Here is a 15720-nt window from a genome sequence, read left to right on the forward strand (position 1 = left end):
ATTTCTTCCCTGTGGTGTCATTTATAATGTTCCCCTCAATTGCTAGTTAGATCTCAAAACTTGATCAGATTCAGATTCCATTCTTATTAGTCAAGCCTACTTCACAGATGTTATTGTGTACACCCCTCAGGAGGCTTGTAAATTCTGGTGTGTCTCATTTTGTAATGTGACCCAGATCTATTATTAGGGACTGAATTACGTCTCTTCCTGCTCGTGTTCATAGGTTGAAGTTCTAACCCACCGTACCTCAGAATGAGGTTGTATTTGGAGACAAGGTGGTTAAGTTGAAATGCAGTCAGGTGTCCTTATACAAAGAGGAGGTATGGACACAGACACATACAGAGGGATGACCACGTCAGGACACGAGGAGAAGACGGCCATCTACAAGCCAAGAAGAGAGACCTCAGAAGAAACCAGCTCTGCTGATGGCTTGATCTTACTTCCAGCCTCCAGAATTGTGAGTAAATAAATTTCTCTTGTTTTAGCCACCCAGTCTGTGGTACATTGTCAGGGCAGCCCTAGCAAACTCATACATCTATAAATACATTAGACAATATGAAATGGTAATACTCTAATCCTACCGTATCTTTTTTGTTTATCAACTAAATATCAGCTAAATACTTCTGTAAAAATAAATTTCCCCTCAACCACTACCACAGGCGTAATCAGCACCGGAAGAGCGAGATAAATGCTTGACTCTCTTCCTTTATGTCCCAGTTTTCAAAATAATGGGTTGGTTTCCTGTCATCTCCTCCAAGTGATTTTTTTTCTTTTTTGTTTTTAGTATCAAATAGATTAAAAAATATTTGATGTGTTTCAGTGTACCTTTTTGGAACATAATGTATTATAAACATCTGTCTATGTCAATATAATTCTAAATTATTAGTTTTAGTGACTGCATGGTTTTCCCCTTACATGAATATACTGGGATTTATATAACCATTTCTTACTGTTGGACATTTACATTATAACCCTTTTGATTTAGCATTTCATTCAAGTTTAGTCTTGCTCTCACAAATAAATATATTTTTCCCTGAAGCAAGGTAGTACTTTCCCTAATTTATTTGAAAAGGTGAAATTAGTAGATTAATTTTTAATGATGACCATGCTATGAAAGGCAGTCTGGTTAGTTGAGTGGCCTTTTTATTGAAGCTTGAAAGATCTTTTCTAGTCTGTCTATTTAAAATATTCATACCATGGGTGAGGGGAAAACCTCTTTTTTTTTTCCTCGAGGTTTGAAGTTCTTCATCAAGGACGAAAGATAAAACAAAAGTGGCAATTAAGCTCAAATAGTAATTAAGAGTAAAAAATGATGGTGGCAAGTTACCTTTTGATATTTCTATATTTGCTTGAATGTTTTCATTTTTGAAAATCAGTGTTCTAGCTTTAAAAGAAATCATTGCTTCCTTTGCTAATCCTCCCTAGTGGTAGGAGCCATCAAGTTCATGGCCAACTTTGTCCATCAATGTGCGGGTGAGGGCAGCTCTGGGTCAGGTGGCCGTCCATCCTGTTGTGCCTGGATTGTTCTCTTCATACCTGTTCTGAAGTAAATCCTCATAATGTCCCCTTTCACTCTCAAAAGAGTCTTAGTGTGGACAAGAACTTATGTAATCACCTAGACATTCACGGTTCTGTTTCCTTCTACTTATTTGGATTTCTTCATGTCCCAGCTTCCTCAAAAACAAGAGAGGGACGTGAAAGAATAAGCTTCTTCCTGTCCACCCAGACTTCCCCTCTCTCTGTGGTCACCTTGCCGTAGTTAGTTCCCCTTTTCTTGCTCATTTCTCATTTAAGCAAATTTCTGCTGTCTCCATCCATCTACCCTATTTTTTTTTTTTTATTATAGACCCTTCAAAAGGGCACAAAGCTGTCAGAGCAGAGAGAAAATTGCTGTGTAACTGAGATCTGAATAGGATTTGGCCCAGATGGGGAAACAGATGCCAGAAGAAGCACTGTCTGAGCCAAGGCAACACAACTGGATAGTGACAGGGCAGGACAAGGACCAGGGTCTCTGAGTTTCTTTGCCAACTGATCTTGGCTAATTTGTCCTTTTAAAAACTGCTGGGGTCTTTGGCAAATTTGATGTTTTGAGGAAGGTGGGACCCTACCTCTCTTCTCCTCACTTTTGCCATCAGGTGGTGAATTGGAATGAAAACAAACCTCACATCTAGTTCTGCTACAGGTGCTACATTTATTACCAGGTTATATTTACTAGAAGCAGGCACAGAAGAGTTCTATAACTTCTTCCTGTCTGCTCACATCAAGTCCACACCCAATTCTTAGGCTCTTTGACAAGCACCTTGCATAAAAGGTCCACTGAGAGGCAGAGGCAACAGTATTATGATGGTAGAATCAGAACTTTCTAGCTGGGTCAGGTGATACCATCTTATCTTGAGGGTTATGGGAGGACACAGTCTAGACCTGGAACCACAGGTGAAACCTATTGGGTTTGACAGATTATTTCTCCCAGGGACATGAACTCCCATCAGTCTTTCTAGCCAACCATGTTCCTTGAGCACCATTTATTAAACCAGTGAAAATGTATTTCTAATGTGGGGAAAGGTGGTTCACAGCAGCCTGCAATCTAGTCCTTTCCTTTGGGCAGGGTGCTGGGATGCCTCTGGGAAAGGAAGAAGGAAGGTAAAAGTTCATGTAAACATGCTAATTACAAGCCACTCATGATAACATTAATGGTAACTAACAGGGGAGTCCTTACCTGTGGAATGTTTTTAGCAGGATATACCTGGTCTGTGTAGGGTTGCTTATGGTAAGGAAACTTGAAACTATGGATTTATGATGCATGACTCCCTGGAAAGCGTCAAATAGGCTAGGTGACAATTTGAGTGTGAAAATAGAGATGTTTCTAAACTAAGCATCTCCCTTTTGCATGAGTGATGCAGCTGCATGTCATACTTAGAGACCCCAATGTGCTTGTTAGTGTAACAAGAAAGGATCTGGGGAGCTTATGCTGGGGAGCCCCAGACCTCTCTTTGCTTTACTAGTGCCTCACAATCGCTTGTATTTTTGAAAGACAGAAATGACACTTTGTGCTCTCTCTCATTCTTTAGGCTAAACAATGCACTGTCTGGTACAGATATAGAGAAAAGCTTCTGAGAGGCAAGACCTTACTCAGTTCTGAGGTGTGGATTGATTGATTAATTGATTGATTTTTACTGTGTATTTTTTAAAATAAATTTATTTATTTATTTATTTATTGGCTGTGTTGGGTCTTTGTCACTGCAGGCGGGCTTTCTCTAGTTGTAGCCAGTGGGGGCTACTCTTCATTGTGGTGCTCGGGCTTCTCTTGTTGCCGAGCACGGGCTCTAGGTGCTTGGGCTTCAGTAGTTGCAGCACGTGGGCTCAATAGTTGTGGCTCACAGGCTCTAGAGCGAAGGCTTAATATTTGTGGCACACGGGCTTAGTTGCTCTGTGGCATGTGGGGTCTTCCTGGAGCAGGGATCGAACCCGTGTCCCCTGCACTGGCAGGTGGATTCTTAACCACTGCACCACCTAGGAAGTCCGTTTATTGTATATTTTAAAAAAATATATTTTATCGAAGTATAGTTGATTTACAATGTTGTGATTGTTTCAAGTGTATAGCAAAGTGATTCAGTTATCTATCTATCTATCTATCTATCTATCTATCTATCTATCTATCTATCATCTACCTAATCTATGTATATATATACATTCTTTTCCATATTTTTTTTCCATTGTGGTTTATCACAGGATATTGAATATAGTTCCCCATGCTATACAGTAGGACCTTGTTGTTTATCCATACTGTAGATAATAGTTTGCATGTGCTAACCCCAAACTCCCAATCCATCCCCCCCTCACCTCCCTCCCTCTTGGCAGCCACAAGTCTGTTCTCTGTGTCTGTTAGTCTGTTTCTGTTTTGTAGATAAGTTTATTTGTGTCATATTTTAGATTTCACATAAATGATATCATATGGTATTTGTCTTTCTCTTTCTGACTTATTTCACTTGGTATGATCATCTCTAGGTCCATCCATGTTGCTGCAAATGGCATTATTTAATTCTTTTTTATGGCTGAGTAATATTCTGCTGTATATATGTACCACCTCTTCTTTATCCATTCATCTGTTAATGGACATTTAGGTTGCTTTCATGTCCTGGCTATCGTAAATAGTGCTGCAATGAACATTGGGGTTTACGTGTCTTTTCAAAATACAGTTTTGTTCTGATATATGCCCAGTAGTGGGATTGCTCGATCATATGGCAACTCTACTTTTAGGTTTTTGTGGAACCTCCATACTGTTCTTCATAGTGGCTACACCCATTTCCATTCCCACCAACAGTGTAGGCAGGTTCTTTTTTCTTGGAGTTTGGATTTATAATTAGATGGTTCAAATGTTCTTCAACCACCCGTGGGTATAGATTAGAGTTAACTCGTGTACATATATACGTCATGCTGTTCATTTTGGGATATTTTAATGCATTTTACAGACAAAATAACTTTACCAACACAGGATTATTTCTCTTATGATCGCTATAGATGGTGATGAACAGGAATGCTGATCGCATTAGCATTGGCAGTAAGTACCAATTGCTTTGTGATTGTTCTGTGCTGAGCACATTACATTACATATATTAGCTCTAGTGTAATAAACCTGAAAGGTCTCTGTTCTTATTTTACAGGTGAAAAAACTAAGTTTCAGAGAGCTTTGTCACTCACCCAAGGTCACATTAGTGTGATCTCAAGTCTGTTGTACCTAAAGCCTTTGGATCTGCTACAACACTGAACTGCTCCCCATGCTGACACAAAGGACTGAGGTGAATGGGAACTGTGGTTTATGATAATTTTAGCATCACAGTGGCTTTAAGGAAGTTAACTGTGCACTTCATTGCATAGTCAATATGACAAATAATGGTGATGGCTAGATGCTTAGCAACATTATCCTGCCAAGTTCAGTGGGACCACAGACCTATCTACATGGAAATTTCATTCAGAATTTTGAGAGTTGAGATCTGAGCTGTTAGATAGCAAAGGTAGAGGAGTTGTAATGACAGGTGAGACAGTCCACCAAAAATTCTCCTTCCTGGCACCTTTGACCTTGACAACTTCCTTTACCACGCCTGGCTAATACTGGAATGAGGAATAGAGGGGAAGTACTCCAACAGGGCCTGGCAGGAAATGGGGTCTGATATTGTGATTTGGGGGGATTAGCTTTGCATGTAAATTCATGAACACATTGGCAGCTATATCATCTGGATGGGTTCCAGCCCCTTCATTGGATAAGACGTTCTGTGGGGCAGGGAGTTTCTTGCAGTTACTGCCATTGCATGTCCAGTGCTCTGAATACAGCCTGTTGTGGGGCTGGTATTCAATAAATATTTATCAAATGACTCATCTCCCCAGACAGATGTTTCATTCTGGGATGAATGTTTGTGTCCCTCCCAAGTTCCAGTGTCAAAGTCCTCAGTCCCAATGTGATGGTATTAGGAGTAATTAGATTTGAGAAGTAATTAGATGTATTTATTTATTCATTCATTCATTCATTCATTCATTCATTTGGCTGAGTAGGGTCTTTGTTGCTGCACGTGGGCTTTCTCTGGTTGCTGTGAGTGGGGGCTACTCTTCATTGCAATGCGTGGGTTTCTCATTGCAGCGGCTTCTCTTGTGGAGCACAGGCTCTAGGTACACAGGCTCCAGTAGTTGCAGCACATGGGCTCAGTAGTTGTGGCACATGGGCTTAGTTGCTCCACAGCATGTGGGATCTTCCTGGACCAGGGATCAAACCCATGTTCCCTGTGTTGGCAGTCAGATTCTTAAACACTGCGCCACCAGGGAAGTCCTGGTAATTAGATTTATATTAAGTCATGAGGATGGGGCTCTTCTGATGGTATTAGTGCCCTTGTAAGAAGGGAAAGAGACATGAGAGCTCTCTCTCCTTCATGCTCCGAGGAAAATTGTAGGAGGACATAGCAAGAAGGTGGCAGTATGCAGCCTAGACTCTTACCAGACACATGCTGGCATCTTGATCTTCAATTTCCAGCCTCCAGAGCTGTGAGAGGTAAGTGTCTGCTGGTCAAGCCACCCAGTCTGTGGACTTTGTATAAAGCCATCCAAGTGAGTACACATTTTGGACATCAAAATTCTTCTACTCAATGCAGTGAAAGCCCATGAGAACAGGACTTGGCTGCCGCCACTTCAGATGTCTGTTAATCTTTTCTTCCAGCCTGGACAGTAGGCAGGTCATGTGCAGGCTGCAGCCTTCTCCAGGGTCTCCCAGCTGTGCCTGCATTTGGGGCACCCCTGACCCTCTGAGTGCTGGGGGAATTTGTGAATGCCTTGCCAGAGGGGTGTGTAACTGTGAGCACAGACCCAGGCAGGCTGGCAGAGTCAGACTGCAAGTGTGGGTCCCATGTTCCCAGCTGCTTCAACAGCATCACTGGAGGAAGGCTTATTTGGGGTGGAGATGGAGTGACCTTGCTCCCAGTAAATAGCAATCCTGCTTCCCTTTCTCCATCCCCCTTCCATTTAATTTACAGCCTGTGTAATGGGGAGAGAGGGCAGGGGAAGTAAAACCATCGATAAATGTGCCTTACTTCCTTGAGGCGTCAAGCGACATAATAGAAAAGGCTTCATCTTCAGCCCAGGGTCAACACCTGTGTGTTCGAAGCGGAGCGTAATTTGATGCGATAACCTTTCTGGCTCACAAATGACAAGTGAGGTCGATTGTATGTTTTGCACTTGATTTTAAAGCTGTGAAGGGCAGAGGGTTGGGAGGCTGGATGAGAGACAGTCACACGTCTAAACTTCTCTCTTGTTGCCAGTGGACCCAGACCCTCTCTTTCTGGGTGATGTGTCCTGCTGGGACCTGGAAGGTCTGAATGACTTGCTTTTGGATCCCAAGGCTGTGTTGTCACCAGCTCTCATTTAGGCCAGTGATAAAATGGCCACATGACTCATTTTCCAAACATGGAGACTTTTGAGAATGAAACAGAGTGTTAATTACATGGGACAACAGGTGAAACCAGGACTGTCCTTGGCAAATTGGGATGGATGGGTGCCTTGGCCAGTGACCTCTAACATTTAATACCTGTAATGAAAGCTTCAGGCCATCTTCTTATTTTCAGAAATTTCCATTAACCAGTGCCGCAAAGGAGAAAATCTTCCTTATGGGCTCACCTAGGAACTTTGTTCTTCTAACAGATATTGACTGACGATCTCCTCTGGGGATGCAGTCATAAACAAGGAAGCCATGGTCCTTGACCTTGTGATGCTTACAGTCTAATGCATGTGTGGTCTCTGATGCATGAATGGTGGCCATGCAATGTGTTAAGTGCTTTGACAAACAGTAGTGAAGCTGGAGACAAAGAAGGGGCAGTTCCCCAGGGAAGGTGGTGGGTGGGGGTGGGGCAGCAAGGGAGGGCTCCCTGCTCCAGGGCTATGGAGGGACTTCTGTGTTAGCCTTTGTGTAGAGGGGGATGAAGAAGTAGTAGTAGGCACCGTTCCTTTCTCAAAGAACTTGCACTCTTGTGTTGGTGGTGGAGTAAGCTGCATGCAGTAAACAATCCTGGTTGATTCACACTGTTTACAGTTAGAACCAGTCCGAATTCTATTAGCCATTTCATGGTATGTCCTTAAATGCACTGAGACTTCGGGGTGGGGATGAGAGCATTCAGAAAGGCCTCAGAGGCAGATAGCCAAGCTTAGGAGAAAGATGCGAGTTCCAATCCTGACCATCAGCTTGACTTAGTGCCACGCAGCAAGATGCCCGGCCTCTCCAACAGCAGTAATAGCTACCAGGTGCCTGCTGGGTGGGTCCTAGCTTGGCCCCTTACGCACATTATTGGTCATCCTCTGAGCAACACTCAAATAGATGCTCTTATCTCCATTTTAGAGTTGATGCTCAAAAAAAATGTGACCTGCCAGTGATCACATTGGAGGGAATAAGTGGTTTATATTTGAATTAAGTTGATGTCAAACCTCTGCTCACATGTATTCCACTATCCCAGTGGGTCTCAAACTGTGAACCAGGACCAGCAGCTGCCTCATCTAGGACCTTGTTGGAAATGCAAATTCTTTTTTTCCTACTTCATTCTTTTTATTTTACTTCAATCAATTAATGTATTTAAAATTTATTTTATTGAAGTGTAGTTAATTTACAATGTCGCGTTAGTTTCAGGTGTACAGCAAAGTGATTCAGTTATACATAGATCACATTCTTTTTCCTATTCTTTTCCATTATGGCTTATCACAAGATATTGGATATAATTCCCTGTGTTCTACAGCAGCACCTTGTTGTTTATCCATTTTATATATAATAGTTTGCATCTGCTAATCCCAAACTCCCAGTCCATCCCTCCCCCTTCAGCCTTGGCAACCACAAGTCTGTTCTCTATGTCTGTGAGTCTGTTTCTGTTTCATAGATAAGCTCATCTGTGTCATGGTTTAGATTCCACATGTAACATGGTGTTTATCTTTCTCTGTCTGACTTACTTCACTAAGAATCTCTAGGTCCTTCCACGTTGTTGGAAATGGCATTATTTTTTTCTTTTTAATGGATGAGTAATATTCTATTGTGTATATGTGTGTGTGTGTGTGTAAAAATATATATCTGTTATCTATATGTTAATCTCTGTATCTCTCACATCTTCTTAATGCAATTGTCTGTTGATGGGCACTAGGGTTGCTTTCATGTCTTGGCTTGTCAATAGTTAGACAGCTGAGTATTTGGAACATAGTAAGTGGAAGGCTGAGAGAGGGAGGAGAGCCGTCTGCCTGGGTGGGTGGAGGGGGGCTGTTGGATGACTGGGCACCGCACAACCAGCTGCTGTTGCTAGCAGGGCACGGAGCCGTCCTCCCATTGTCTTTAAACTTCATCCTTTCTCATCTGTAGGAGATGATCCTGATCATTATTATTGGTGAGACACCTGTTCAGTGTAATGTACGTGCAGTTCACCGCAATCAGCAATGAGCAGCTCCTTGTAATTGGCTCATAAGAATGACAAGGTGTTGAAAGCACAGTTAAACCCTTTCCAATTCACATGTGCCATTAGCAAGAGCTCATTAAAGATGTGAACCAAGGGAAAGTGTAAATAAAGAAGCCTGCTCTCTGTAATTACAGCTGTATACCTGATCGCCTCCTTCCAGGGCTCGGCTGAGAGGGGCTCTGGGTTCCCCCACCTCCTGGCCCCGACGTCTCTGCCTCCTTATTTATGCCATTTCTTAGGTTGTGCATCTCTCTTGAGCAGCTGGCGGGCTAGGATGCAGCTTACACAGCGCCAGTGATGCGTGTACAGGGCCCAGCCAGGCAGCACTGGCTGGGGCATGGCAGTCCCAGCAGAACCCCTTCCCTGCTGCCTCCTGGGGGCACAGCCTGGAGCCTGAGCTTGGGCTGAGTGACCTTGCAGGTCACACGATGTGGAGTTCCCTCTGCCTGCCTTCCCTGTTGTAAGAAAAAAAAAAAGAAGGTTAAGTGATAGCCAAGATTACCAAAAAAAAGTGCTTCTTTTTTTAATATAAAATAGATAACCAACAAGGACCTACTGTATAGTGCAGGGAACTATACTCAATATTTTGTAATAACCTATAAGGGAAAAAATCTGGAAAAGAATATATATATGTATAACTGAATCACTGTGCTGTACACCTGAAACCAACACAACTTTGTAAATCAACTATGCTTCAATTAAAAAAATGTGCTTAATGTACAGTCAAAAAACATCTGCTGAGCAATCCTACATGTCAGGCTCTGTTTTGGGATATCCTGCTTTGATTTCAGCACTTTTCTAACAAGTGGTGTTCTGGAGGCCATCTGACTACAAAGGCAATTCAGTAAACCCAGCTGCATGGTGTGATTCAAGGTGCAGAGAAAGGTGTTTTTTTTTTCCCCATTCAAGTGACTTTAATTTTCAGTAATATTCATACTTAGGATTTTTTTTGGGATTTAGCATATTTTAATTTTATTTTTTTATCTTTATTGGAGTATAATTGCTTTACACTATTGTGTCAGTTTCTGCTGTACAACAAATTGAATCAGCCACATATATATATATATATATCCCCATACCCCCTCCCCCTTGAGCCTCCCTCTCAACCTCCCTATCCCACCCCTTTAAGTCTTCACAAAGCATCAAGCTGGTCTCCCTGTGCTCTGTATTAGCTTCCCACTAGCCATCTATTTTACATTTGTTAGTGTGTATATGTCGATGCTACTCTTTCACTACGTCCCAGCTTCCCCTTCCCCTGGTGTCCTCAAGTCTGTTCCCTATGTCTGCATCTCTATTCCTACCCTGCCACTAGGTTCATCAGTACCATTTTTCTAGATTCCGTAAATATGTGTTAGCATATGGTATTTGTTTTTCTCTTTCTGGCTAACTTCACTCTGTATGACAGACTCTAGTTCCATCCACCTCACTACAAATAGCTCGATTTCATTCCATTTTATGGCTGAGTTATATTCCATTGTATATATGTGCCACATCTTGTTTATCCATTCACCTGTTGATGGACATTTAGGTTGCTTCCATGTCCTGGCTATTGTAAATAATGCTGCAATGAACATTGTGGTACATGTATGTTTTTGAATTATGGTTTTCTCAGGGTATATGCCCAAGAGTGGGATTGCTGGGTCATATGGTAGTTCTATTTTTAGTTTTTTAAGGAAACTCCATTCTGTTTTCCATAGTGCCTGTATCAATTTACATTCCCATAGACAGTGCAGGAGGGTTCCCTTTTCTCCACATTTCTCCAGCATTTATTGTTTCCAAATCTTTTGATGATGGCCATTCTGACTGGTGTGAGGTGATACTTCATTGTGGTTTTGATTTGCATTTCTCTAATGATTAGTGATGTTGAGCATCTTTTCATGTGCCTCTTGGCCATCTGTATGTCTTCCTTGGAGAAATGTCTATTTAGGTGTTCTGCCCATTTTTGGATTGGCTTGTTTGTTTTTTTGATATTGAGCTGCATGTGCTGCTTGTGTATTTTGGAGATTAATCCTTTGTCAGTTGCTTCATTTACAAATATTTTCTCCCATTCTGAGCATTGTCTTTTTGTCTTGTTTATGGTTTGCTTTGCTGTGCAAAAGCTTTTAAGTTTCATTAGGTCCCATTTGATTATTTTTGTTTTTATTTCTATTGTTCTGGGAGGTGGGTCAAGAAGGATCTTGCTATGATTTATGTCATAGAGTGTTCTGCCTATATTTTCCTCTAAGAATTTTATAGTGTCTGGTCTTATATTTAGGTCTTTAATCCATTTTGAGTTTATTTTTGTGTATGGTGTTAGGTAGTGTTCTAATTCCATTCTTTTACATGTAGCTGTCCTGTTTTCCCAGCAACACTTATTGAAGAGGCTGTCTTTTCTCCATTGTATGTTGTTGCCTCCTTTGTCTTATATTAGGTGACCATATGTGTGTGGGTTTATCTCTGGGCTTTCTATCCTATATTGATCTATATTTGTCTTTTTGTGCCAGTACCGTACTGTCTTGATTATTGTAGCTTTGTAGTATAGTCTGAAATAGGGGAGCCTGATTCCTCTGGCTCTGTTTTTCTTTCTCAAGATTGCTTTAGCTATTTGGGGTCTTTTGTGTTTCCACACAAAGTTTAAAATTTTTTGTTCTAATTCTGTGAAGAATGCCATTTTTAATTTGATAGGGATTGCATTGAATCTGTAGATTGCTTTGGGTAGTATAGTCATTTCCACAATTCATCAGTGTTTTATAGTTTTCTGAATACAAGTCTTTTGTATCCTTAGGTAGGTTTATGCCTAGGTATTTTATTCTTTTTGTTGCAATGGTAAAGGGGATTGTTTCCTTAATTTCTCTTTCTGATGTTTCATTGTTAGTGTATAGGAATGCAAGAGATTTCTGTGCATTTTGTATCCTGCAACTTTTCCAAATTCATTGATCCATTCTAGTAGTTTTCTGGTGGCATCTTTAGGATTTTCTGTGTACAGTGTCATATCATCTGCAAACAGTGACAGCTTTACTTCTTTTCCAATTCATATCCCTTTTATTTCTTTTTCTTCTCTGATTGCTGTGGTAAGGACTTCCAAAACTATGTTGAATAAGAGTGGCGAGAGTGGACATCCTTGTTTTGTTCCTGATCTTAGAGGGAATGCTTTCAGTTTTTCACCATTGAGAATAATATTTGCTGTGGGTTTATCATATATGGCATTTATTATGTTGAGGGAGGTTCCCTCTATGCCCATTTTCTGAAGAGTTTTTTATCATAAATATGTATTGAATTTTGTCAAAAGCCTTTTCTGTATCTATTGAGAAGATCATATGGTTTTTATCCTTCAATTTGTTAATATGGTGTACCACATTGATTGATTTGCACATATTGAAGAATACTCGCAATCCAGGGATAAACCCCACTTGATCATGGTGTATTATCCTTTTAATGTGTTGTTGAATTCTTTTTGCTAGTATTTCATTGAGGATTTTTGCATCTATGTTCATCAGTGATATTGGTCTGTAATTTTCTTTTTTTGCGATATCTTTGTCTGGTTTTGGTATCAGGGTGATGGTGGGCCTGTAGAATGAATTTGGGAGTGTTCTTCCTTCTGCAATTTTTTGGAAGAGTTTGAGAAGTATAGGTGTTAGCTCTTCTCTAAATGTTTGATAGACTTCACCTGTGAAGCCATCTAGTCCTGGACTTTTGTTTGTTGGAAGATTTTTTATTACAGTTTCAATTTCATTACTTGTGATAGGTCTGTTTATACTTTCTAGTTCTTCCTGATTCAGTCTTGGAAAATTGTACCTTTCCAAGAATTTGTCCATTTCTTCGAGGTTGTCCATTTTATTGGCATGTAGTTGTTTGTAGTCTTTTATAATTCTTTGTATTTCTGTGGTATGTTGTGATTTCCCCCTTTTCATTTCTAATTTTATTGATTTGTGTCCTCTCCCTTTTTTTCTAATGAGTCTGGCTAAAGGTTTATCAATTTTGTTTATCTTCTCAAAGAACCAACTTTTTAGTTTTATTGATCTTTGCTATGTTTTCTTTGTTTCTATTTCACTTATTTCTGCTCTGATCTTTATGATTTCTTTCCTTCTACTGATTTTGGGTTTTCTTTGTTCTTCTTTCTCTAGTTATTTCAGGTGTATGGCTAGATTGTTTACTTGAGATTTTTCTTGTTTCTTGAGATGAGATTAAATTGCTATGAACTTCCCTCTTAGAACTGCTTTTGCTGCATCACATAGATTTTGGGTCATCATGTTTTCATTGTCATTTATTTCTATGTATTTTTAAATTTCTTCTTTGATTTCTTCAGTTATCACTTGGTTATTTAGTAGTGTATTGTTTAGCCTCCACATATTTGTGTTTTTTACAGTATTTTTCCTGTAGTGGATTTCTAATCTTATAGTGTTGTGGTCAGAAAAGGTGCTTGATATGATTTCAATTTTCTTGAATTTTCCAAGACTTGATTTGCTACCCATGATGTGATCTATCCTGGAGAATGTCCCATGTGCACCTTAGAAGAAAGTGTATTCTGCCACTTTTGGGTGTAATGTCCTATAAATATCAATTAAATCTATTTGGTCTATTGTGTCATTTAAAGCTTGTGTTTCCATGTTTATTTTCTGTTTGGATGATCTGTAAATTGGTGTAAGTGGGGTGTTAAAATCCCCTGCTATTATTGTGTTACTGTCAATTTCTGCTTTTATGGCTGTTAGCATTTGCCTTATGTATTGAGGTGCTCTTATGTTGGGTACATAAATATTTACAAGTGTTATATCTTCTTCTTGGATTGATCCTTTGATCACTATGTTGTGTCCTTCCTTATCTCTTTTAACAGTCTTTATTTTAAAGTCTATTTTATCTGATATGAGTATTGCTACTCCAGCTTTCTTTTGATTTCCATTTGCATGGAATAGCTTTTTCCATCCCTTCACTTTCAGTCTGTATGTGTCCCTAAGTCTGAAATGGGTCTCTTGTAGACAACATGTGTGTGGGTCTTGTTTTTGTATCCATTCAGCCAATCTATGTATTTTGGTTGGCGCATTTAATCCATTTACATTCAATGTTACTATTGATATGTATGTTCTTATTACCATTTTCTTAATTATGTTGGGTTTGTTTTTGTGGGTCTTTTTTCTTCTCTTGTGTTTCCCTCCTAGAGAATTTCCTTTAGCATTGTTGTAAAGGTGGTTTGGTGGTGCTGAATTCTCTTAGCTTTTGCTTGTCTGTAAAACTTTTGATTTCTCTGTCAAATCTGAATGAGATTCTTGCTGGGTAGAGTAATCTTGGTTGTAGATTTTTCTCTTTCATCACTTTAAGTATATCCTGCCACTCCCTTCTGGCCTGTAGAGTTTCTGCAGAAAAATCAGCTGATAACCTTATAGGGTTTCCTTTGTATGTTACTTTTTGCTTTTCCCTTGCTGCTTTTTAATATTTTTTTCTTTGAATATAATTTTTGTTAATTTGACTAATATGTGTCTTGGTGTGTTTCTTCTAGGGTTAACCCTGTATAGGACTCTCTGTGCTTCCTGGACTTGGGAGACTATTTCTTTTCCCCTGTTAGGGAAGTTTTCTTCTATAATCTCTTTGAATATTTTCTCAGATCCTTTCTTTTTCTCTTCTTCTTCTGGGATTCCTATAATTCAAATGTTAGTGCATTTAGTGTTGTCCCAGTGGTCTCTAAGACTGTCTCCAATTCTTTTCATTCTTTTTTCTTTATTCTCCTCCTTGGCATTTATTTCCACCATTCTATCTTCCATCTCACTTATTCATTCTTCTGCCTCAGTTATTCTGTTATTGATATTTTCCAGTGTATTTTTCATTTCAGTTATTGTGTTATCTCCAATTGTTTGTTCTTTAGTTCTTCTAGATCTTTGTTAAACATTTCTTGTATTTTATCAATTCTATTTCTGAGATTCTGGATCACCTATACTATCATCACTCTGATGATTGCCTATTTCCTCTTCATTTATTTGGTCTTGTGTGTTTTTACCTTGTTCCTTCATCTGTGATGTATTTATTTGTGGTCTCATTTTCCCCCTTCCTTTGGATGGGTGGGATTGTGTTCCTGTCCCACAGGGTGTTTGGCCTGAGGTTTCAAGCACTGGAGTTTGTAGGCTGTTGAGTAGAGCTGGGTCTTGGTGCTGAGGTGAGAACCTCTGGGAGACCTCATTCTGATGAATATTCCTTGGGGACTGGGGTTCCCTGTTAGTCCAATGTTTTGGACTCAGAGCTCCCACCTCAGGAGCTCAGGCCTGACCCCGGGCTTGTGAATCAAGATCCCACAAGCCATGTGGAGCAGGAAAAGGGAGAAACAAAGTAGGAGGACAGCAGAACAATAGCAAGATAAAAAATACAATAAGAATAGCAAACTAAAAGGTGTGTTAGAAAAAATTTTAAAAAATAGGTGGAGCAAACAACTGGAAGGTAAAACAACTGCAATAGCCAGAGTGAAGAGGTGGGAAAAAGAAAAAAGGAAGAAAGAAAAAAGAAAAAGAAAAGAAAGAAACAAGAAAAGAGAAAAAGCCAGAAAAGGCCTTGGTTGTGGGGGTGGGGCTAAGGCAGGGGCAGGGTTTAGGCAGTGGGTGGGGCCTATGCTTAGAAAAGGCCTTGGGGGTGGTGGGGAATGGGGCTTAGGCAAATGCGGCAGAGGGGTTCAGGAATGCCTCCGGTCCTGGGGGCAAAGGACCAGGTCCAGGTACCCAGCAGGCTCCCTGGGCCTGAGTTGGTGGGAGAAATGCTAGGCATTTCCCCCAGTCCTCTGATCTCAGAGGGTCCCTCCCCC

General features: G+C 40.3%; 1 long non-coding RNA gene across 1 annotated transcript in view; it reads left to right on the top strand.

The window, feature by feature from the left end:
• Positions 1-211: 211 nt before the first annotated feature.
• LOC130859506 (uncharacterized) overlaps positions 212-15720 on the top strand; it is a 43065-nt gene continuing 27556 nt past the window's right edge. Inside the window, exons 1-3 of the long non-coding RNA XR_009055215.1 lie at positions 212-457; positions 4519-4558; positions 4662-4796. This is a non-coding gene — a long non-coding RNA (uncharacterized LOC130859506). The remainder of the gene's footprint in view (positions 458-4518; positions 4559-4661; positions 4797-15720) is intronic.

This window comes from Hippopotamus amphibius, chromosome 8 (genome assembly GCF_030028045.1).
Source record: "Hippopotamus amphibius kiboko isolate mHipAmp2 chromosome 8, mHipAmp2.hap2, whole genome shotgun sequence".
NCBI lineage: Eukaryota > Metazoa > Chordata > Mammalia > Artiodactyla > Hippopotamidae > Hippopotamus > Hippopotamus amphibius.